The sequence below is a fragment of the Atractosteus spatula genome, chromosome 20 (genome assembly GCF_055471065.1).
Source record: "Atractosteus spatula isolate fAtrSpa1 chromosome 20, fAtrSpa1.hap1, whole genome shotgun sequence".
Lineage (NCBI taxonomy): Eukaryota > Metazoa > Chordata > Actinopteri > Semionotiformes > Lepisosteidae > Atractosteus > Atractosteus spatula.
The window spans coordinates 17920341-17943567 of record NC_142725.1 but is presented as its reverse complement, the minus strand read 5'-3'; the positions used below and the strand labels follow the sequence as shown (position 1 = coordinate 17943567).

The 23227-nt window shown below is 45.1% G+C and overlaps 1 long non-coding RNA gene across 2 annotated transcripts; it reads right to left on the bottom strand.

The window, feature by feature from the left end:
• On the bottom strand, nt 1–22782 carry LOC148817696 (uncharacterized). Of its 2 annotated transcripts, none has more exons than XR_016094584.1 (2): nt 22454–22782; nt 1–1750 (listed from the first exon to the last, which is right to left on the bottom strand). It is a non-coding gene; the product is annotated as an uncharacterized LOC148817696 (long non-coding RNA). The 2 variants fall into 2 exon arrangements; XR_016094585.1 differs by lacking the exon at nt 1–1750 and adding an exon at nt 10734–12222.
• Nucleotides 22783–23227: the final 445 nt, after the last annotated feature.

Below are 23227 nucleotides of genomic sequence, written 5' to 3'. Positions count from 1 at the left end.
CAGCATTATTGGTATATAATACATATTGGTATATGATGGTATAGCAGTTAGTTCTGCTGCCTTACAGCTCTTGGATTGTGGGTTTGATTCTGGCTTAGGGTACCTGCTGTATGGAGTATCCTTCAGTATGTTCTTTCTGCTAATGGGTGGATTAATGGGAATACAGTTTGTTAAACTGATCATGTTTGTCAGTGACACCTCTTCTAAGCTGATGGAACACTTATCCATCCCAGCCAGTAACACCTAAAATGAATATGTTTGAAAGACAGGGTGCCAGTTATGTTGTCTGTCAGCAAAAATCTAACACAATAAACTACAGCTTGTCTAAATTTTTTGTTAGTTTCTACCAGTGCTTATTTATCACTGTTTGAGATAGATAAACATTTAGTAGATACCTCTGCTGTCAGTCTTTGTGATATTAGTGTATTTCAAATTGTTTTATAATTTGTTTAATTTGAAACATTAAATACTGTACATAGGAACACTTTTAAGTGATTTGTTTTGCATTTTAGGAACATATTTCTCTGGCATTTGTGTCTGAGATTTACGGTACATGAACAATCCGAAAGGAGTAGCCATGGTTTTGGGATCCGTATGTGATGAATGAACAGGGTTTTTGATGTGTCATGAGAGTTTGATTGAAAACAGCTTATGTTTTATCTGACTCTGTACCCTTTACCGCTCTCCCTTCACTCCCTGCAGGAGGTTGGCAGGGTTTGCTTGACAGTGAAGAGAAGCTCATGGTTATTGAGCTGTTGGCTGTTTTTTAACCTGGACATGGCCCAGCACCCAGCACCCAAACAAGCCCATTTTGTTTAGATAGAGAGTCACCCCAGTTCATGCTGCTGGACTGATGACTCTGATGCACCCTCCTGCTGTGTTGTGCTCTTTCCCCTGCCCTTTGGGTGAAGCCCAGGTTGCTTTTGGATACTGAATTCATAAGGAATGTTCCAACTATTGGCACGCCTGGTGCTGGCCACACCCTAAAAACCGCTGTGGAGTGCCTTTGAGCTTGGTGCCAAACCTGGACAGGACCTAGACTGCTCTGGCTTTAATTCCAGGAGTATATGAGGGCTGAAGTCATGTGAGGACCTGTTACTGTGAGGGCTGAGGTCATGTAGGAGTGTGAGGGCCTTTTACTGTGAGGGCTGAGGTCATGTAGGAGTGTGAGGGCCTTTTACTGTGAGGGCTGAGGTCATGTAGGAGTGTAACAGCTTGTTACTGTGAGGGTTGAAGTAGGTCCCCGAGATGAACACCAGATCTCCTGGCTTCATGTCCTCGTGCTTCTCCAGGGTGAGTGGCAGCGTGTCGTACTGGTAGGCCTGGTTTCCTGGCCCGATGACGAAGCCAAAATCCTCACTCAGATCTCGCACCGCCTTTCGCACCAGCCCACAGCAGTCCAGGAACAGGGGGGACTCGTACTCCATGGCTGCAGTGAAGCAATCATGGTAAAAGCCATGTAAAAGCAGTAAAGATTCAGGGAAAAATGTAGTACAGACTGTGACACACCCTGACAAAGCAAATTCATGGGGTCTGCACAGTAAACTGTGGGAGGACTACTAGAAGAGGGGTGTGGAACATCTGCTCCCTGGAGCTTACTCCCAGGCTCCTGGTACTTCCTGCTGTACGGAGTTCCGATGTAACTCTTCGCCTGCGTCAGAAACTTTATCCGCAGTCTCCACCTCTCTTCCGGGTCCCTCAGGCGGCCACGCACATTCTCCCTCATCCGTCTCAGCCTCTTCAGGTTCTCCTGAGCAGGAAGAACAGTATTTCCTGATGAGCTCGAGCGCAGCAGGTGAGCCGGTTGTGCTGCTTCAGCGGTTAGTGATGCGAGATTGAGGGGCGGGGGAGGGCGGGAAGCCGACCTGTGAGACATTCTGGAGTTATTCCTCTGACAGTCTGTGGGGATTCGTTAGGAGTTTGAGGACCTGCTGTCTCAAGTCAGACCATTTAGTCAGTCTTTCCTTCCTGGAAATTATTTCTCATTAGATATAATTAGTTTTGTGTCAATTATTAAAGCAAAGACTTGATCATCCTGATGTGTCACCGCTAAGTTGTAGTTGTGACTCTTCCAGCCTTCCTTTTATGTGTGTATAAACCTAGCAGCGAGAAATGTCACTCATTTTCCAAGTGTCAGCTTTTTACTCAGTATTTGAAGAATCACCATTTTAAAATCAGTTGATTTAAGAAAACCTTCAGTTTACAATCTCTTCTTACAGCATGGCGAAAGTTTGATGATTAAATCAATAAGATTTAAGTTGAAATACTGAATTATAAACAGAGCATAGTTGTCCAGTATTACACATATTCAAAATAATGTCATATAAAATGTTGATGGCATCACCTCTGCTTGTATTTTTGTTAATGCCTTTCTTTTATTATTGGCTTCGCTGACATGCTTATCAAGAGCAACTCTGAGTGCTCAAGGGAAAGTTGCTTACAGTCAGTCACAGTCATGTGCATAGAACAGTCTGAAGGAACTACGTCACGATGTTGGAGGTCACGTGGAGAGCAGGTAGCTTCTCACACATGTTCTGGTCCTGCCCAGGGATACAGCAGTAATGGCAATTCATACAGCTACAGTAGATTTTAATGAGATAGGAAATTTAGTCATGCCTTTTGAATTCTCTGTAGTATATCTGGGAAATGTTCCCTTTGATCACATTGATCCAAAAGACAGACATAACTAGGAATTCTCCTAGCTGCTAGTCAAAGGGCAATCACAAGAAACATTTGAACAGTGGATTGATATTGTGAATGGGCTTTATATAATGCGAAGGATAACATTTACTCTCAAATTACAGTCCGAAAAGTTTAGCAAACAATGCTTAACCAGGATAAAATTTATGAGTTTGTTTTTCTGTAGTGACCCAGTGGAGGGACTAAGTAGCTTGAGAAAAGGCAAGGATATGGTATTACTAGGATATGGTATTGAGAAATACACTTTTCTGTGCCTCCAACTATAAATAGACCGAAAGGCAAAACCCTTTTTCTCTGTTAGAAACAAACTAGTCTGTCTGGTTTCTGTGCTGCAGGCAGCCCTGCCTGTATAGAGAGCAGTAATTAGGGCTGCACTCCTTTGTTGGTCTGGGAGAAGCCACCTGAGAGAGGCTCCTGAGGAATTCGCTTCCAACACCAGCGCGGGTCTTTGCATTTTGGAAAGTGCGGTTTTCATAAGGCACTTGGTTATTGGTGAAAAATCCATTTACAGTTGTTGCAAATTTTAGGAAAAAAGAAACGTAACTTAAATTTATGTTTCTTTCATTGCTGTTGCAGAATAACTTGATGGCACAGAGGTCCACAAATGGCCATTTAAGGAGTTCTGCCGCTACAGAATGCAAGAACATAAGAAAGGTTGGAGGAAATAACTAGCCCATTTGGTTGCTAGTAGTTAGTTGATCCCAGAATCTTATCCAGTCTTTTCCTGGAGGAAGCCAGAGTGTATCAGCTTCAACAGCTGGATAACGTCTTCCAATGTCCCACTACACTTTGTGTAAAGTAGGGTCTCTTGTTCTCCGATGTTCTGTGTCCCACATCTTCTAAAACTATTTTACATTTCAATTAGGTCTGACTGAAAACAGATCTGTCTCAAAATATTTTTAGTTCTGCTTCATGTACTGGAAAACAAGTCAATCAAAAAAACAGAATTAAAAGTGTGGATTCTGCTGAGTAACACTGAATTAATATTCTTATATGGGCAGACAGATGGACATTCTCTTTCAAATCCACGCTCTATCAGGCTTGTTTACAATATTAAGCAAAAGTAGGTATTTATGTGAATTGAGCTGTGCTGCTTCACGTAGTTCTTTGCCAGATAAGAGCAGTGAATGCAGAGCTGACCCTTGGAGAGCCCCGTGCCGGGGGAGGAGGTCTCAGTAGGTGGTTCTCTTGTGTGCTTTGAGATACAGGTGCTCTCAGTGCCAGCAGGCCAGTAACAGGACGTGCCCCCTTGCTCTTCGAGCTCTGCCTCACTGTTGGGGAAGAGACGCTGGGCTCCGTGTTAGTTAGTCCTGGCACAGACCTGAGTGGACAGAAGGTCAGTGGAGGTGTTTGCGTGCATCCCGAAAAATGCAAACATGCCAATTAACTCCAATTTACCCATGGGGTATATGTATATATGTGTCATTATGAGCTAATTAAGGTTTTTAACGAGAGGAAGTCATTAGACCCATCTAACTGATCTGGCTGCTAGCCGCTAATTGGACTTGTTTCAGATGTTTCTTCGGGGATCTTGGGGATCGTGCTTCACGACCATGAGGACTGTTTGTGTTGTCACATGTCGCGGTGCAATTCTAATTTCAGGAATTATTCATTACAGTTGAAGTTGTAGTAGCTGTAGCAGGATGTCGACTTATGTTAAGGAGGAAATTGATCCTATTCTGTGCATCAGGCATGCACAGCTGCTGTGACTAGTTACTCGGTTTCAGAGCCTCTTACTGTCAGGGTTGTAAAGCCTTATGAGCAAATAATAAGCGTTAATCCTCTAGCCTAGCAGTCAGCCACACCCGAGCAGCGTTCAGACACTCGCAGCATCCGGGAGCACCGTCGTCTCCCCTGACGTCAGCGGCAGGGCCAGCGATTCTGGAATCCAGGCCGCGGCAGCCCCTGGCCCGAGGAGGAACCTCCCCCTCTGGACCCAGCGCTGATGAGCCTTCTGCTTGGTCAGGATCTCAAACCCTCAACTCTCTTTGCACTGTAAACTCGAGACTTTATTTCTCAAGATTGTGATTATTCCTCATTCCCATGTTACTTTATCTTCCTACCTTAGAAAGGTGTTTGGATTCAGATTTATAGCGGCAAATGGCTGAAAAGTTGTATTACTTTATAAGTAATGTAATCTTTATATATAAATATTAAGATATTTGTATTTGTTAAAAGCTTTTTGTGCTCCCCAGATTTATATAGATATATAAATAGAAAGCTAGACAGAAAGATTAGTGCACAGTGCATTAGCAGGATTTAGGCTTAAGTGGTAGAAATCCCTTCATTCTATTGTTTCGTGTGTTGAATCAGATTGAGAAACAGCTGCAGTCTACAATAGGTGCCAGAAAACTGATTCCATTAACTGAAATATCTGTCTTACTCCAGCTCCTCTCCCGCCCTCCTCCCCTGGACATGCAGTCCCACCCAGTGAGGTGGGCTGCACAGGGCAGTGCAAACAGTGACTAGTAGTCTACTTCTCTGTTTTCAGTGAATGATTTGTGGCGTAGGAAGCAGTGATCTTTGATCTGCTGTGTCTAGTTGCTCTGTTTCAGAGCTGCTTACAAAACAATGTGGAGCCCAGTTTGTTCCTTCTGTGCTGTGAGTCATATCAGGTTGTTGTACTACGGATGTCCAGTGTCTCCCTGCTCCTAACACCTGACAGCACAGTTAAAAATAACACAAACTCTAGACAAAATAAGATGCTATAGTGCTGCCAGTTAGTCATTTCGCAGATGCTTTAATCCAGAGTGTATTACAAAGATTGGCAGCGTCTCTGAATCAGTAGTGGGAGCAGAGCCTCTGACAGCAGGTCCTGAGGCTGGTGTCTCACCTGCATGACAAGGCACCAGGAGGCTCCCCACCTCAGTGGCACAGGTGGCACAACCAATACAGCAAATCTGCATCGTAACGTGTGCACTGTAGGTGTTCCTGTATACCAGGAGTTGTCAGCACTTTGCTCCAGTCAATCCACAATTATGGAAGTGATTTTGATGCTTTCTACAGGTGGGGTCAACGCACGAGTGTAACCTTGCTTGAAAAACATGAATCATTTTCTGTGAAGACGTTCTGGGTACAGGTGATCCAGTCGTGGTGTGGCTGATATTCAGATTCTGGTGGTGCTAGATTCTTGTCAATAGTGCGTGTCACCTCATCCTGGGAGGGTTGAAACCACATCTCACAGATCAGAGACAACTAAGTGAAAGTGAAATTAGGTTTCATGCAATTATTAATATAAGGAAACGTGTCACTCTTTGTTTGAAGGAGGGCAGCCGGGGCCAGACCCGGGAGGGGGAGTGAGAGCTGGCCCAGAGCTCAGAATATTGCGACAGTTCCTCTGTGCTGGAAATTTCCTCTGCGACAGTTCCTCTGTGCTGGAAATTGACTGCTTTCCATTATCACAGACAAGGGCCCTCCCTGGAGCTTGTCCTAAGCCTTTTATTTGATATTGGGTAAAGGGGGAATATTTCTTTAAGGAGAGTTCCACGTTCTGTTTTGTCAAACCATTAAAATGCAACGGCACCTACAGAAGAAGAAAGCAAGCAGATGAGTAAATACTCGTGTGTACTGTCTCATCTGCCCTGACCTCTGGAGACTAAATTAAGGAGTAACATGAAAGCTAATGTATCCTTTTTATCTCAGGATAAAAAGAAATGATAAAAGACCACAAATCCTTCATTTTCAAAGAAACAGAAAGTAGAAATGAAGGTTTAATTCACAGCATATTTAAAAGATAAATCTACAGTGCACAGTTATTTAAAATAACTTACATTTTACATATTATTTTGTATCTTGGTTGTTATTCAGTTCTTTATTGTTTAGTTGTGTTGCAAAGAATTAATAACCAACTGTTAATGGTAACTACTCTTGTAAAAAGCCTTTTTTGGAGACCTGCTCTTCAGAACTCAAACCTGTAACCTTTTCTGGTTCCACGTGATTCCCTGCCCTAATGTGTGGCACAGTTCCTAACTACACAAACCACCAACACGCAAAGCTGCTCGCAGACGGCCCACGCATTCTTCGTCACAGCGCTCTGCCTTGACAGTCCTCGTGGCCCAGCCCTCGCCGACTGCACGCGAGAATCCGGTCTGGCCGCCCGCAGCGTGTCTGTGCACGTTGCACCGTCTTCCAGTCTGCCCTTTTGGAGTTCCTCTGTGACCCCTGACCCCTGACCCCTAATCCCCCGCCCCCTGGCTTCACTGTCTCTGCCCTGCACTCTGCACTGCCCTCACTCCCACTGTGAGGCGAGCCCAGGGGTCGGTGACAGACGGGGGGAGCGGAGCCTGGCAGCCCACCTGGCAGCAGTGCAGGTCGTACCGCACACTCTGCTACCTGGGCCTGAACTAACAGTTGAAGTCTCTCCTTTGTCATAATCATGTTTGAGTACATAGAGGCGCACTTTGCCTCTGGAAGGTGTTCAGAAGACATGGATATTTGCTACTTCTTGGACAAAAATGATCTGTCAGCAGATTTCCATGCATATCAGGACTATATACCAAGATACCCCTCCAGTCTGGAGAGACTGCTGATGGCTGATGGCTGTTCCTTAACTGCTCTTTAGACAATTAGAAAGATCAATATAGCAGATATGGCACTGGTCCTGTTAAAGCGCAGAATTGGAATGGGGCCACGCGATATCTTCTACTATCTACTTTATCTACTGGAGAAAGATCTGTTTTATTTTGAAATAAATTCCGCTTTGCACAACTGCTAAACAAAAAAAAGGTAATTGGAGTGTTTCAAGCTGAATATGATATTTTACAGAACTCGATGGAAACCCAGTGAATGGGTTGAAAGGGTAATAACCCTCCTGTTGGTGATTTAGCGTACATATCATCTTGTGTCGTCTGCGTGTGGAGAAGTTTCAGGGCTGGTGTCCTGCCCGTGGACGATCGTTTGTGTCTGTCAGAGAGGTCTCAGAGTGCAGAGCGTGACAGGGACAGGACACAGGAACAGCAGAACGGATATTTACCAAGCTGTGTCCAAGTGAGCACAGAATGTTGTGTGGATGCTGCACATTGGTGGTGGTGGAGGGGAGTCCCCATTACCTGTAAAGCGCTTTGAGTGGAGTGTCCAGAAAAGCGCTTTATAAGTGTAAGCAATTATTATTATTATTATTATTATTATTATTATTATTATTAAACATTTCAGGAATTACTGTAACAGGGGCTCTGGCATTTAAAATGTACTTTTGAAGCCTCAGAGCCGGGGATACCCTCTCCAGGGATAAAGAACTGCAGCTTACGGGAGCTCCCACTGGCATCTCCAGAACTAGACTGCACTTGCCCAGAGCCACAACAGGTCAGACTTCCGATAATGCTGGATGTTAGGTTAGTTAGCTGTCAGTCTGCATGCCCTCAAGGCTGGTGACTGAGGCCTGGGCTCTTCCCTCTATGCACTGCAGCTTCATCTGGACATAAACACCCTGTTTTTCAATATACTGTACACAGCACAACCCGTTGCCGTTGTTTATTTCTGTCTGCGCTTTCTACTTTAAGAACTGTGTCAGCTTTGTCAAACTGTGTTTATTTTCTTTGTGGAATAACAGGCTCTGAAGTTCCCACAGCTATGCATCTCTCACTGCAAAACAGAATATCAGATGAGGAAAGCATATTGATGTCTGTACTCTTTGAAGAGGGAGTATTCACTGAGCTACTCTGCCTTGGTCTCAACATAAAGAGTTTGAGGTTTATTCATAAAAACAGATGGTATGTCCGTGCCGCCCTGTTATAAAACCATAACAGTTTTCTGGCCTTGTTCCTAAAGCCCCAGTCAAGAACACGAGCAGGAAGTGACAGAAAATTACAGACTCGTGTCACAGCAATAGATGTCAGTGTGCAAATGAGACTTAATGGAACTGTCAGAGAAGCTCTCTGTGGTACTGAAACAGCTTGTGGGATTGAAAATAATATGACAGGAAGGCAAAGACATGAGTTTCTCCAGTCAACACTTCATGATGTTAAGGGGAGAGCTTGTGGAAGTGACAGAAAAACTAACTGAAGTGTCTGTGTGGGAAGAGAAAAGGCATATGGTGTGATCACAGCTGACCGTCTAAACTTGGTTTGAGAAATGTGAGTTCATTCTAGGGAAATATTGGAAATTCTGGCTGTGTAAATATGTTGTATATGGCACACACTGGTAAAAAAGTAAGCAGAAAAAATCACAAGACTTAATCAGCACATCACAGTTCATTTAATACTGCAGAACCAGAATCGGTGGTCAATTACACTATTTGTGTGTACAAGTAGGCTTAAATCTGACCTTAGTATTTGTTGTTGGTTTTGTCCTGATTATTTCAGGATTGTGTACTATTATTTTTTCGCTAGGCAGTGTGATTATGGTTTTGTCTTCTGCCAGTTTAAGAACAGTGACATTTATTTTAATTACATCGTGCTGCTGGTTGGCCTGTGGAAATCTTTACCACAGAAAGAGGGCCAGAGTTCATGAAAGAGGGAGGTCAGTGTCGTGGAGGAGCTAGATGCAGTTTTCCCCCTGGAAGAGATGGGCGAGCTGCCTCACTGCAAGATTACATTCAGATAATGGATGCTGCGTTTGTTTCAGGACAGCCAGTGGGCAAACAACAGTACAACAGACAAATCTGAATTAAAGCACCCTGAGTTTGAATATGGAGAGGTAAGAGAGAGCCCACTGGCGCAGGCCCCTCTTCACTGTGAAATAAATCTGTAGTTCAATGGTTGACATCGTGAGTCTGTTTTTTTGGTCTTCTTTGTTGTGGGTAACAATGTGGTCTTGGCAGGAGAGAGAGGTATTTAAAGGGAGCACTGTTAGCAGTAACCTGATCGCTCACTGCAGAGTCAGAGCGTTCTTCCTGCCCAGGGACACTGCACACTGGCGCAGAGCAGAGATGGCGGCAGGTGTTTTCTTAAAGGCCTTCCAGAAAAGAATGCTGACTTTACTGCCTTTACACATGCATGTCGTTGTTTATTATGCCAGCGAAAGAAGTTGCAGAGGTCATGAATAAAGGCAAATACAGAACTGCAGAAACCAGTAAGTGTTGTGTGAAATGTTGCTACCATACGTTATTCACATCATATATGTGTAAATGTATAAATTTAGAAGTGTGATTCTAGACCTTTCAGTTACTCCAAAAAGCTGCTCCATATGGTGCCGATTGGGGAGTACAAATCGATCTAGAGAGTAGACCCTAGTTTGGAATGTTTTATTCTTGCAGGCGCTTCCTGGATCAATGTGTTAGTGTGATGCCCAGTGAAAATGTAAAGAAAGGAGCTTGCAACAAAGACAAACTCATAAAGAACAGCAGCCTGCTTTGTGGAGTTGTTTTTTATTTCATAATTCTCCTAATGGCCATTTCCATGATACAATAATGCACTGGGCTTTGTTTTGAGTGTTTTGCTTATCTGCAGTGTTTGCATTGTAATTTCAGCACCTCAAAAGCCTGTGGCTTGATTACATCTTCCTGTTTCCCAGGGTTTCCTCCTTGTATCCTATGGAAACCGCAATCGGGGCTGGATTGGAAGTTGGGACAGACAGGGTGGTTCAGGCCCTGATTTGATTCCAAACCCTCTCGTGACTCTTTCTCCTGCTCGAGAGTTTGTCTTTCGGTTTTGGCTCCTTAAAAAAAGGACATTGCTGTGTTTCCACTAGCTGACTGTTGTGCACAGCTGAGCTGGATCTGCAAAATATGTAGGCTCTGTACAATTTACAACATTTTCATAGCTAACTTTTTTCGGCTTGATCACAGCTATATTTAGCAATATCCTGGATCAGACTGAATTTATGTTTGGATTGGCCGCTTATTAAAACATAGCTAGTTTGTTTGCATTGCAGTTGCCGTTGTAAACGACTTGTACTGCTTGTTCACAAACATGGAGTATTGATTTTTTTTTGCTGGCTGCACTTGTGGGACAGGTTCCTAACTGAATGTGATGAGTGAATGGTTGAGTATTGGAATTGAGAAGTATTCATTTTCAAAACACCTGACCGTTAGGATAACATGCACAGTGACATCCATACTTTTTACTTGTAAAAAAGAAACAGCAATTCAATCAAAATATAGTTTTTACATTTTATTATTTGTATTACAAGAGACATACAAATATACCTGATGAGCGTGCACTTCCATCAGGTTAGAAATTAATGCCAAAATAAAACCTAAGCATTTGATTAGGAGGCTTGGAGATCTGCCAGACAGCATACCACAGAACTGCACTTCTGCACTGCCAGAGCGCGCAGCTATTCGGACAGCCTGCTCGGCTGAGTCATTCTAGCTCGGAATTTGGTAACCATGACGACTAAAAGGTCTCGTTTCCAGGACTAAATTTTTTTTTGAGGCAGGGATAAATAATGAGTGTATTTAAGATATAAATTTTCTTTAGCCTCCAAATTGCACATCGAAAATTAATTCCGAAATTACACTTGGCAGTTTTCTACCTCACACACTCTTCAGATACCCTGATATCTCAGCCATCTGTATGCAGTTGAGCGTGACCACACACTAAAAAATGTGAGAATAAGACCAATTTGCAAAATAGACATTTTTCTCCAAATACCAAGGCTTCCTTTCAAGCCTGGCTTCATCAGCCCTGAATTCACAGCAGGGTGCACACACCAAGTCCTGCTTTATACTAATGCTGAGAGAAGAGTGGAAAAATCTGAATACAAATATCAGGGCGCGAGGAGGAGAATGCAGCCGATGAGTGCGAGCGGAGACCTGGAAACCACAAGTTGAAAAGCACACAAAGTGAGCACAACAGTGGAAGCAGCCGTCGATCCCAGCTGAGCAGCGGAGGGCTTGTTGTTGAGCACACTGAATCACAGGTGCAACAGCAGGGACAGGATTACTAGTTTTCATGATGAGTAGGAGGAAACTTCTACAAGGCATAATAAAATGCTTCATACTGTGTTTTTTGAGCAGTAATTCTAGAATTAAGCTTCCATCTCCTGCACCCCTCCTGCTCTGTGATCCAGGTAGGCTCGAGTCTGGGTCCTGTCACTACTCGCTAGCCAGCAGGGAAGGGCTGATCTCAGCCAGCAGGACTCCCAGAGACACAGCCACCCCTGCAGCACCCTGGTCTGTTTCACTGTTTTATTTCCTTGTGCTCAGAAAGCAAGCAGAGAAAACAGAAAGAGCAGTGGGATCTGTGACAAGGTTACCCAGCGCCGGCCGTACTGCAGGTGTGCAAAGACAGTGCATTGCAGAAGATCCAGCGGGCTCGAGGCTGTCAGTGCAAACTCTGACTCAATGCACTTGGAAGAGCTCTGTAAAGTGTGCCAGTCTTCCAGTGCAAGGTTCATAGTTCATTTAGCCACCATCATCATCGTCATCATCACCACTGCCCATTAAAAGACTGGACGCGCTGGTCTGTCTGCCATTGGCCGAGAAAGCGAAGCGCAGGGATTGTGCCACGTAATGAACGGCATTACCAGACAGTATTAGACAGGAATAGCTAGATCTAACCTTGTCTGGTAAGACGTCAATCAACAGGCAGGTCATGCTTTGGCCTCCGTGACCTCTGAGCTACACCTGGAGAAGACAGGATTCTGGGAAGGAAAAGGTGAAACGGGAGGCAGTTAGGGGAGAGCAAAGCTGCAGAGAAGTGGCTCTCTCTCTCTAAAACCAGCTCATGGAGACAGATTCTTCCGGGGAAAGGATTAATCTTGCCGGTAGCCTCTTCGTGAGCAGGCATGGCCAGATTTTTGCAAGACAAAAAATGTAGAATTAGAAACATGTTCTCAGGAATTATCTTTTGAGAGCCTGGTTTAAGGAGATTGGGAGATAATATGTGCACTTTTTTCACAAGCCTTCAATCACAAGACTTTTTATAAAAACAGCCCTTTTTTTACAGTTACAGTGTGGCCCCTTATCTCAATGAGGCAGCATCATTGATGCACCCAAATCCCAGATGGCCTTGCCTTGTAATCACACTGGGCTGGGTGAGGTACACTATTACATCACTGACCGTTTTTAAAAACCCGAAAGGCAGTATTGCATAGATTGCATGAATTGTAGAGACAGAAGTCAGCTCATCAAACTGTCAAAATATGTACTGTAGCCTACACCTTGTACAATATATTACAATAAGATTTTTTATTCTAATAAACTTTAGGAAGTACCTTTCAGTCACTGCCTTGGTGTTAACTGTTAAATGGGTATTTAAAATTCAAATTTAAAATTTTATTCATTTAACAGTAACTTATGTTTAATACATGAAACGTGTTTTTGAGGAATAAAAAGTAGGATTTAAAGAGTCAAAACAAAACTTTTAAAAAGTTGATAAAACTGGAGTATCTGAGAGAAAACGCATCAATCTTGAGTTACATACTTAAAGATGTCATTAGACAATTACATTGGTTCCTGTTACCTGAAACTTCTCAATGAAGAGCAAATGTATGTGTGCTGATCCCAAGGATAACAACAATGACGCAGCCGTTGAAAAGACTACCCAGCACAATAGCTTAGTTAATAGCTATATATACATACAGTACAGATGCTCCACGGTTTCTTTGTTCTCTTTGTTCATTGGACTGAATGACAGGGTCTCTAAACGGGTCATGCTTTTTGATTCACACAAAAAATAGGAGAAGAATAGCTCAGGGAACAGTGCAACAGCCCTGGGTGTGTACACGTACTGTAAGTCAAAGGTCAATGACGTCGCTTAATTAGGTAACCAGAACACAAAGGAGGAAGAGAAGAAAAAAGTGACATCATACAGTACCATTTCGTTCCTCTGTGACATATTTCATGAACACTCTGCTCTGCACTGGGTAAATAAAGGTGTAATTCAATATTTGCAGGTTAGTTTAATGTTCAACAGAGATTAAAACCCTTTTCACACTGAGCTGCGTCCCTTAGCAAACACTGCTAGACCGTCAGCCACCTACTGTACCACAGAACCCTTTTAAAAGTTTAGCCCCCCACCCCCATTAATATTGCCCACAGTTCTTCTGAAAAGCAGCAAAAGGATAAAACTCAGATCGGTTTATACAAAGTATGTCTATACTTTGTTGTCTGAAGTATAGACAACAGGAGACAGCAAAAAATAATGCATTAGTTAAAATAGAGTTTTTTTCTGCATTTGTGCCCCGAATACACATACATGTTTCCGGTCTCTGAACAGGCCACCATGTAAGGAACAGAGTGAAAGCAGTTTACACTGTAAAAAGCGCAGGTATCAGAGGCGCCTGTGTCTGTGGCACACTGTACTATTGTACTATGCTGTACAAGGCCAGCTCCTGCTCAGAGTAGGGCACCATCTTGTGATGCACTGGCGAGGAGAGAAGCGCCGGGCAGGGCCGGCAGTGCCCAGGGAGGAGAGGGTGCTCGGGGGTGGGGTACTTCCTGTCTCTCCTGCGCTTTGGTGCAACAGCCCCTGTCAATAGCAGCTATTCTTTAACTAGGGCTGGGTGTGGCAGGCCCTATTCACGGGCCAGGATAGCAAATAAACCTCCAGGACAAAGGAGGGCCCACACCCTGCTGCAGCTTGAGCAACACGTTCTGTCCACATCCCACCCCGCTGAGGGGCTGGAGGGGCTGTTAACGCAGATCTGCATGTGAACGTAAGAGTGCGTGCTCTGTGGACGAGGCTTCAGCTGCAGGAAACTGCCAGTAATTAAAAAAGAGTTACCTGTGCATTTGTTTTGGGCCGGAAGATTAAAAAATAACAATTGACAAAAGTAATAATACATGAACACAGCAATATTGTGTCAGCAGGGGGGATTATTCTTCACCCAGTGCTGAGTTCAGGTTCCTATGAAGAGCATTAGCAGACGGATATTTGCTGGAACACAAAGACCTCCCCTGCCGCTGATGCCTGCCTGTCCTCTGCGATGGTCCTGGGCTGCACTCTGCTGCCTCTCTGACTGGCCAGTCACAGCAGTATGAGCCTGTAGCCCCACCACAGGTCCTGCAGTGCTCTGCTCACAGCCACAGCCACGACCACTGCAATACAACTTCACTACAAGACTGCTTACAATCTGAATGATGGATAACTCAACGGTACCTATTGATAAGAAATGTTTTCCAAATAGGTTTCCCATCTGCAGGCCTGTTTGTTATGGCATCAGTAGAAGTGCTTTAACTGGACTGAAATGGTTTCTTTTCTGACATTTTCATTTCCAACATTATTTTTAAGTGTTCCTCTCCATATGAGATACCGGGACTGTGGCTTTCATTTGTGTTTTTTGAATGTAAGCATATAAAGAAAATCTTAAGTATGTTTTAATAACGATAGAAAGGTTACAAAGGACAGGAGGCCATTTGGTAGTGATGAGTTAATTGATAGAAGGATCTCATTCAGATCTTTCTTGAGAGAAATGAGGGTATCAGCCTCAGCACCATGGCTGGGCAGCTTGTTCCAAACCCTCACAACTCGCTGTGTAAAGAAGTGCCTCCAGTTTTAGCTTTTGAAAGCACATCCACATAAATTCTTTCACATACACTGTAATTGTACATTTTAAAAACACAATTAATATGATTCTCCTGCTATGTTAACGGTGTCTCCCACTGATCTTTTCATTCTTAAAAAAGATTTCAGTATACAGTATCTGTTTTTAGTGTTGCTAAACCTCCTCATCCACCCCAGGTCCACCACCATCCAGCTGCCGTGGTCAGCCTGACCACAGACAGAGCTGGTCAGTCCTGCTCTAGAGTAACAAACTCTCCCCTCCACCTCTGTTCCTTAGGGGTGTGGAGAGCGTTCTGCTATTGCTCTACATCAGGCGCAAAGGCTGGGCTCAAAGAGGTCAGGGCATCTGCTGATCAGAAAAGCCCATGGCCTCAGAAGTGTGAAGTAAGTGTTGGAAAGCACTTTGGAACAGAAGAGTATAAAGGGGCTTGGTAAAGTGTAGTCAGAGCATAGTAACGGTATGGTAAAACTGCACCAGGGTAAACCTGCGTATGGGTAAAAGGACCGTTTTAATAATTCTGTGCTTCAGCCCTACCACTGACACACCTGCACACACTCTCTTGCAGCAGCCAAAAGAATCGAAAGGCAGTGTCATTAAAAAGAGGAAGAAACAGCAAGAAATGGAAAGACAAACCGCGTGCTTTACCCTCTTTTAACAAGGCAAAGATGAGAACCCTGTCCACATGCCATCCACCCCAGCTGCGATCCCTGTGTTGGAAACAGCGCCTAAGCGCAGCTGCTGGGCAGCCCGGGCCCGGGAGTCGTGATGGCAGAGCCAGTGAGGGGTGGGAGTGCGGCAGCCTTTGGGTCACCCTGTAAACATCGTTACCAGACAGTGTTAGAACCCAGGTGTACAATCCAGCACTGTCTAGTAAGATGTCCATCGAGAGCCATGTCACTCCTCGCGAGGAAGCAGGCCAGCGCACTGATCTGGACAGGAGTTCAGAAAAAATCCTGGGATCTCAGTGTGGGATTGTTTAATCAGACCTCATCTCTTTTCCTGAATGACATGCGTTTTTTATATTATCTCACGTCCTGAGCATTAAGGGAGTAATTATATATGAACAATGTTCGTATGAATAGACATATACAGCATAGTTAAAAAAGAAAAAGGATAATATGCTAAGCGTTTTAAATTCCCTATCCTGTGAGCGTTAATGATTTTATTCTTACAGCACAGGGCTGCTCCAAATCAAGCCTATGAGTGGTATTTCAGCTTTGTGAGGGCTTTTCAATTCTCACTACAAGTTCCAGCTTCCTCTGAAACGTGTGAAAGGCTGGCGCAGGACAGGCTGTGTGGAGGTGCAGGGAGGTGGGAAGGTGGGAAGACGTGCGGTGGAGCCCGTTTCTGAGCCGGAGCCAAGTGGGGAATGGGAAGGGAAGGTGGGAAGCGTGACAGTGGTGTGGTCTTCGGGGCAACGCGCCTGAGCGCTTGTCCGCCGCCGTCTTTTGTCCCGCGTAGCTGAGCTGTCCTCCGATGAAAGCAGAGAGCCATCATCATCATTACCAGGCAGTATTAGAAAGGGAGATCACATCCAATGCTGCCTAGTAAGATGTCAATGGCCATCCAACCGAGCTGGAAGCGTTGGTCTTCATCAAACGCACGTTAAAGCACAACAGCTGCCGTCTAGAAACTCGCGGCCACTGCAGAGCCGATGGGGGCGCTCTTGGGGGGGGCGTAGCGGAGAGGGGGTTTCTAGGCCTCGTCTCAACCGAGCACACCGTGCTACTGCACGTGCCCCTAATGTTCTAAAAATACTGAATTCACTGCTGAAATTCATTTCATCCTGTTTTTTTAAGCCTTAATGTCAGCTAAAAGCACAATATAAATGTGAATTGATCCAGACTGATCCAAAAAAAAAAAACTTTTTCATCCATCCGCTTCAGCAAGTAAAAACAACGGTTGTGGGAACAATCTGGCCGGTATGAACGGATTTGAAATTACAGCTGTGGAAGAATAATTACAGGCTAATGGATAGTAAACAGGAATTATTAGTCTTGGTAAGATTTTCTTCTCTCACGCCTCACTACCTTCAAGTCCTGTATCCAAATGCCAAGGCAGAATTTTTTTAAATTAGAACACAAACAGGCTAAATTGCTGCAGGTCTAAATACCGAGACATGATCAAATTGATCATTTTCAGTACTTTATGTTTGTCGAACAATGTGGGACAAAAAGGGCCACTGTGATGCCCAGACCAGCTGTGTAGGTATGTAAATAAGGAGAAAATGCCTGTTGAAACACAATACTGACGGAGGAGGAGGCCTCAGGTAAATCGCATTCCTCTGTAGACTCGCAGGAGATCCTGCTTCTCCTAATCAGGGCAGGCAGCGTCCCCCAGAGCCCGGACACTGCGGACTCACCGCACTGATGCCACCATTTTGTTTCGAGTCTGCATCATTGAGCAAAATGGCCCCCCTTAACCGAAACGTGAGGCCTCACCCTCGGCTAATCCAGAGACTCCCACCCCCCACACAAACACCCCCGCTCACAGCACACACTTTTGAGACTAAACAAAAATATGAGCGTTCTTTAATCTAAACAGCAGATTCTCAGGACTGAAAGTGAAACTGCTTTGCTTCCGTGGGGCCAGAGTGTTGCCTCCAGTCGCCACACAGGTTGTATCACACTTTCCTTGCAGTGTCCACCAGCATAGACGACCTTTTCTGTTCTAGGCATTGCTGTGCTGCTGTACTGCTGTAAAGCGCATAATTCTGCTCGCAATCGAAGGGGTTACCGGGCTACTGCATTCTAAGAATAATACTTCATCATAATTAAGAATTTGCAAAAGTGAGTACAATCACATTGTGATTAGTAGAATTACACTGTAACTCTGATTAAAAGGTGTGAGAATGTGTCTGTTTCCAGGACCCGATGCGGTTCAGGACAGTGATGAGGGCTTTGTGTGCTGCAGCGCGCTTGTCTCTGCTTTAAACCCAGTGGCCTTTGCCTGAAAGTGCAGTATACCCACGCACAGCAGACTGTCGAGCAGGTTCCTCCGCCGCCTTTGTTAATAATTGCCGAAACCTGTTCTGACTGGTCTATTTTTACAACAGAAAAAACGGCCAGACCAGAATGGCGGCTACTGTTGCGACAGCCTGCGATTATAAGAAGCCGGTGGGCAGCGGGCACGGCCGTGGCGCTCTCTGACGCGCTCCGGGGGCAGGGGAGCCCTGAGAAGCTTGGCCATCACTGCCGCACGCGGCAGCCCCCGATCCCTGCGCGCAGCTGCTCGCCGAGCGACAGGACACTTGTCACCATTGATTTTATTCTAGACTGCGAGGTTCCTGAAAATATTCATCGCATTGTAAATGGCTCAAAAAGCCTTGCAGCTGCTTTTTTTAACAATCCATCAGCTGGCAACAACAACTTAATAATGCTGGTAAACCGTGGTGAAGCACCTGCTTTCTGGTTTTAACTACGTTTTTTCAAAGAGATTTCTGTCCCGCGCCCCAGCCACTCCTGTTTGCTCTGTGAGATAAATTCTAGTAAGAATGTTGAACTGGACTAACCTGTGACCAAATTCAGCACCTAGAAGGTCATTCAATGACACATAGCTTACTGAGTAACAAGAAAACCCTTTTTTGGTTTAGTTACATAGGGCAGGAATTCACACTCTGCTTTTAATAGTGCAGGCATGGTTTAAAATGCACAACTCTTAAATTTGTGCTTTTTTAATAAGTTGTCCCAGCAGACTATAAAACCACAGCATCACAGTCTCTTAAATGCGCAGCGCCAAAAACGTTTTCATCTGAGAAAATATAAGTTTCACCTTCAGAGCTCTGCATGTCCCTACTCTGTAATTTTCAATGCTCCTTAACAGCTTTCTGTAACAGTTGTAAAATCAAAGAGCATTGAGATTATGGTTCTGTACTATTTACTAAAATTGATATTAATGTTCTTCTTAAAAACAGTCGTAATTGAGATCAGCCCACTATACTATCAGTAATTCTTGACCAGCAGTTGACGTGTTATTTAACATTTCTGCTCCCTACCTCCATCTGCACACAGCATGAAAGTTACGAGTTTACGAAAACTTGTCTCTTTTGTGCCTTGCAACCCCCGAGCTCACAAGCAGAAGCACAAATCTTATTCACCGCGAAACAGCGAGAACCGTGCAGAGTAGCGGGCCTTCGCTGAGCACAGCAAGTTAGAAGAAGCGGAGAGGGGGAAACGTGGAGCTTTGAAAGACGTGCGAGTGCGCAGTCACGGGGAGAGGGAGGGAGCGGGCAGGATTGAGAAGGGAGAGCAGAGAGCACCTGTAACCTTACCGTGGTGAAAAGGCCCAAGCGAAGAACGCAAGTGGAGAACCCCAAAAAATCTCAGTTTCCCAAGTCCTGAATGCTCTGGCTCTTCTGGTCAATCAGAACCCATGAAACAGAAACACGACCGCTGGTTGCCCAGACTACAGCTCCCATTTAGTTAATCATCAGCGTTATTACCAAATGCTTCAGGCCTTCAGGAGGAAAGAGAGAAAGAAAAAAAGAGGGAGAATGAATATGAAGGAAGGCATGGAAAAAAAAACAAGGAACTGACCCCGGGCTCCTCCCTTTGTGCAAGGCTAGGAAAGAGCTACTGCTATTACCTGAACTCCGTGCTCCTCCTGTCTCAGCCCTTTTTCTTTTAAGGCAGTGCCTCAGCAAAGTTTTCTTTCTTTAAAAAAAGAGAACCCTTCCAGGTAAGACTTAATCCCTGAGAGCTTTAGCCGGCTGTGCCTTGCTCAGGAGTCTACTCAGGTAGCCCTGCCTTCACAAATGGAATGTGACTCCACTGGGAAATCGGCAAGACCTGTTGGTTAAGCCACACTGCAGCTTAATCAATAGTTACTGACGAGGTACAGAACAATGAGGGAGAAACCCAAAACCTTATCTAAAGCTGGATCTTATCACAGGTACCTGGAGCCCTGAGAGACAAAACGGGGCCTTGTTTTCAAGTTAAAAAAAAACGAGACTCTGCCTGCCTGTTCTCGGCTACTGTGCTCTTTCTTTACTGCTTCTTTGTCTTGACTTCTCCGTTCTCTCCTTTCTCTTTCTGGTTTGAATATCTTTCCAAAGCGTTCCTCATTTGCATGGGAGAGAAATTTGAATATGCCTTTTTTTAACTAAAAGTCAATTAATACTCCCTTGTGTGATGTGACGTTTGCCAGACCTGCCCTCTGGTATGGATCCGCAGTAGAACAGGCCCTGTGGGACAGCGCCTTTCTCACTCATGTGCTTGTCACCTCACAGGTCGGGTGTCAGGGTATTTTGAGTAATTTATTCAAAATAATTTTCCTGAAAATAATATTTTTTCAGTGGAAATGAGCGTGTTTTTATTGATCTTATTTTTAAACTTATACATTTGTTTTTCTGAAAGTGTTTTATTTAAATTGATCACCTTAACAGGGGGGTCCCTGTGTTTTTAAAATCCTCTGCAGTTATATAGGTATCTCTCTGATTTTGTTCACAGACAGGATCGCTGCTTGCCAGCGGTGACTAGAGCCGCAGTGGGCTTTGCGTGTCTGTGTGTGAGATTGCTCATTTGGAGCCCACAGGCAGGATTTTCTCACAGAGGTGTTTTAGCACTTTATCTGCTAATGGACACAAACGTGTTTTTTTTTCACAACATCACAAAAATGAGCTGTTAATCAAGGGGACGGCAGTAGCTTTCGGAGACCTGGCTTTCCTTCGCAGGAAACAAAAGAGCGAGCTGCTTAGTCATAATAACAAAATGGCTGTCCTCCTGTTGGACCTGCCGATACCGGGGGCGTCAGCTGGCCTGACCTGAACCCGCGCCTTTTCACCGAGCACACACCAGCGCACAGCGACCTGCCCGAGCACACCGGGCTCGCCACACTGGCCAGGAGACGCACAGCGGGCGCACCTGCGGAGAATTCACCGAGACGAGACTCGTACTCCTGCGCAAACACACACTCGTACTCCTGTAGCCATTTCAGCTCACAGACGCTGCCCTGACTCGAGCTGCTCGGGGCAGTTCCCGAGCGGCCGAAAAACCAGCTGCCGGACATTTTGAAAACACACGGTCAACGCTACCCATAGAAAAGAGTGCATTTCCAAAGCGTCTACCCCAGACTTTTGTTGAAATCCTAAGGCGTCGTTTTACAATAAAAGAGATCAAGAAGTCTGTTACACCGTAATAGTATCTGGCATAAGAGATAGAACGAATTGTGTGCTCTCACTCGAGTGTAGTTCTTAAGGGCAGTAAAGCAGAAAGAAACCCTCTAGAGAACAAGAGAAGGAGCACATTTATACCCAATGGTTCCTGACCAATCCAAGCCCTCCACCTCACTGTTCCTCTCCTGAAGACTGATGACACTGCTCTGTCTCGCTGCTGCCTGAGCAAACAACACCAAGTCCCCTCTACCGACCGGCTAGGCCGACGAGCGCTACCGTCCGCCTGTCTCTCGCAGCCCTCAGCAGCAGACAGCGCCAGAGCTTTCCGAAGCCTTTCGATGGCCACGACACAGCACAGGGCGAAACCCCGTTCACCTACCAGCTAGCTGACAGGAGAGAAGGTTCTCGTACAGGAGAGAGGGAGGGAAAGAAGGTTCTTTTTGTCTAAAGTCTATCCAGCTGTACCAGAAGAAGCAAGTGAGAACGAGCCCCTGTCATTTTTCTTCCACAGAGGTAGAACACATTGTTAAAATATAACATCTATAAACAGTATTTTTTGAAAGAAGTCAATTTAGTTAAAAGCATTTTTATCTCTTACAGTAAAAAAGTATTTTGACCGGTGTTTCTGAAGGGTGTTGTGGCCGAAGCGAAACTGCTGTTCTCTCCTTGCCTCTGCTGACGGTACGGCAGCGCATTCGCTGTCTGAAACGCAACACGCTGTACAGCTCGGGCTTTTGTCGAAACTAGCTGTAGTTTCGATGAGCCCTTGGAAAACAAAAGAGATCTAAGAGGCTTAGAAAATTCCTACCTGCGTTAAAAACTGAGTTAAAAGAAAGAGTTACCCATTACGAAGAGTACCGAATGCCTCTTGCTTGGTTACATTTTAGTGTTAACCATGAAAAGAGGGCTACTCTTTTTTATACCTTAGGCAAGCCTGGCTGTCTGCCTGTACCTGCCCCAACTGGTTTATCCTGTAAAAGAATGAGCGTTCAGATCCGTTGTCCGCCCCTCTCCTTTTTTTCAGAAGATAGGAATCTGATGCCAATGATTTTCTTGCCATGAAATTCCCAACTTCCCTAAAACCCCAAACACAAAGTGGAAAATTTCTGCACCGTCATCGAGCATCTTCAGATGTTGAGATTACAAATATTATATTTACTCAACTTTCTTACAGTACGTGCGAGCATGATGTTAACCTTACAGCTAAAGGTTTTTTAAAAAAGAGAAGAAAGCAGGAGAAATGAAAAGGTTTACTTTCTGATAGCGTGTTACCCAGCCGTTCCAGGAGCAGGGAGCCGGAGCCGTCGACGGAGGGAAAGAGACACCATTGTGTGCGCTCGCACGGCGAGGAGCTCGTCTTCCTCTTCTCCACACTTGTTGAAGGACAAATAACTTCTCGCTCGCCCGCGCCTCCCTCTCCGGCACCCTTAGCCTCTGGGAAGAGGTGGAGAGTCGGGAAGGTCGAAGGAGCTGGGGGAGAGGTCGCCGAAAAAGAACAGAAGACCGCGCACGCCACCGGGAGAAAAAAACAACTCAAAAAGACGGGACTGTGTCTCCGTCTTTCCTCAGGAGCGCCTGCATGCTGCGACGATACCTGGTTAAGCTCTTAATGGGAAGAGACGGAATTTGTAAAGGGCTTGGTTTACATGTCACCCCGCGCCCCTCCCCGCGCAGGTGTACAGTTCGCAGGTCAGCCAATCCCTGCGCTTCTGGCACACGCAGGTGTGTCCCCGAAGACAGGGATAGGCCAGACGAGCCAGGACGTCTGAGCTTTTTTTCCCTCTTGTGAGTGTGATGTCAGGCTTGCCTTCCGTGAGAATAACTTCCACTCCCCGACCCCTCACCCCCTCCCCCCGCCTGCACTTCAATCGCAGTCATACTTGTCTTTCCTCCTGTATTACAGGTTACACGGAAAATGAGATCCATAAGTAAAGGACTGCAGGTGAAAAATGCGGTGCTCTAGGCTCAGCCGAGCACACTCTCAAGCTGTAAGAAGGTCACATGGGAACTCCTTATCTGATCAATAGT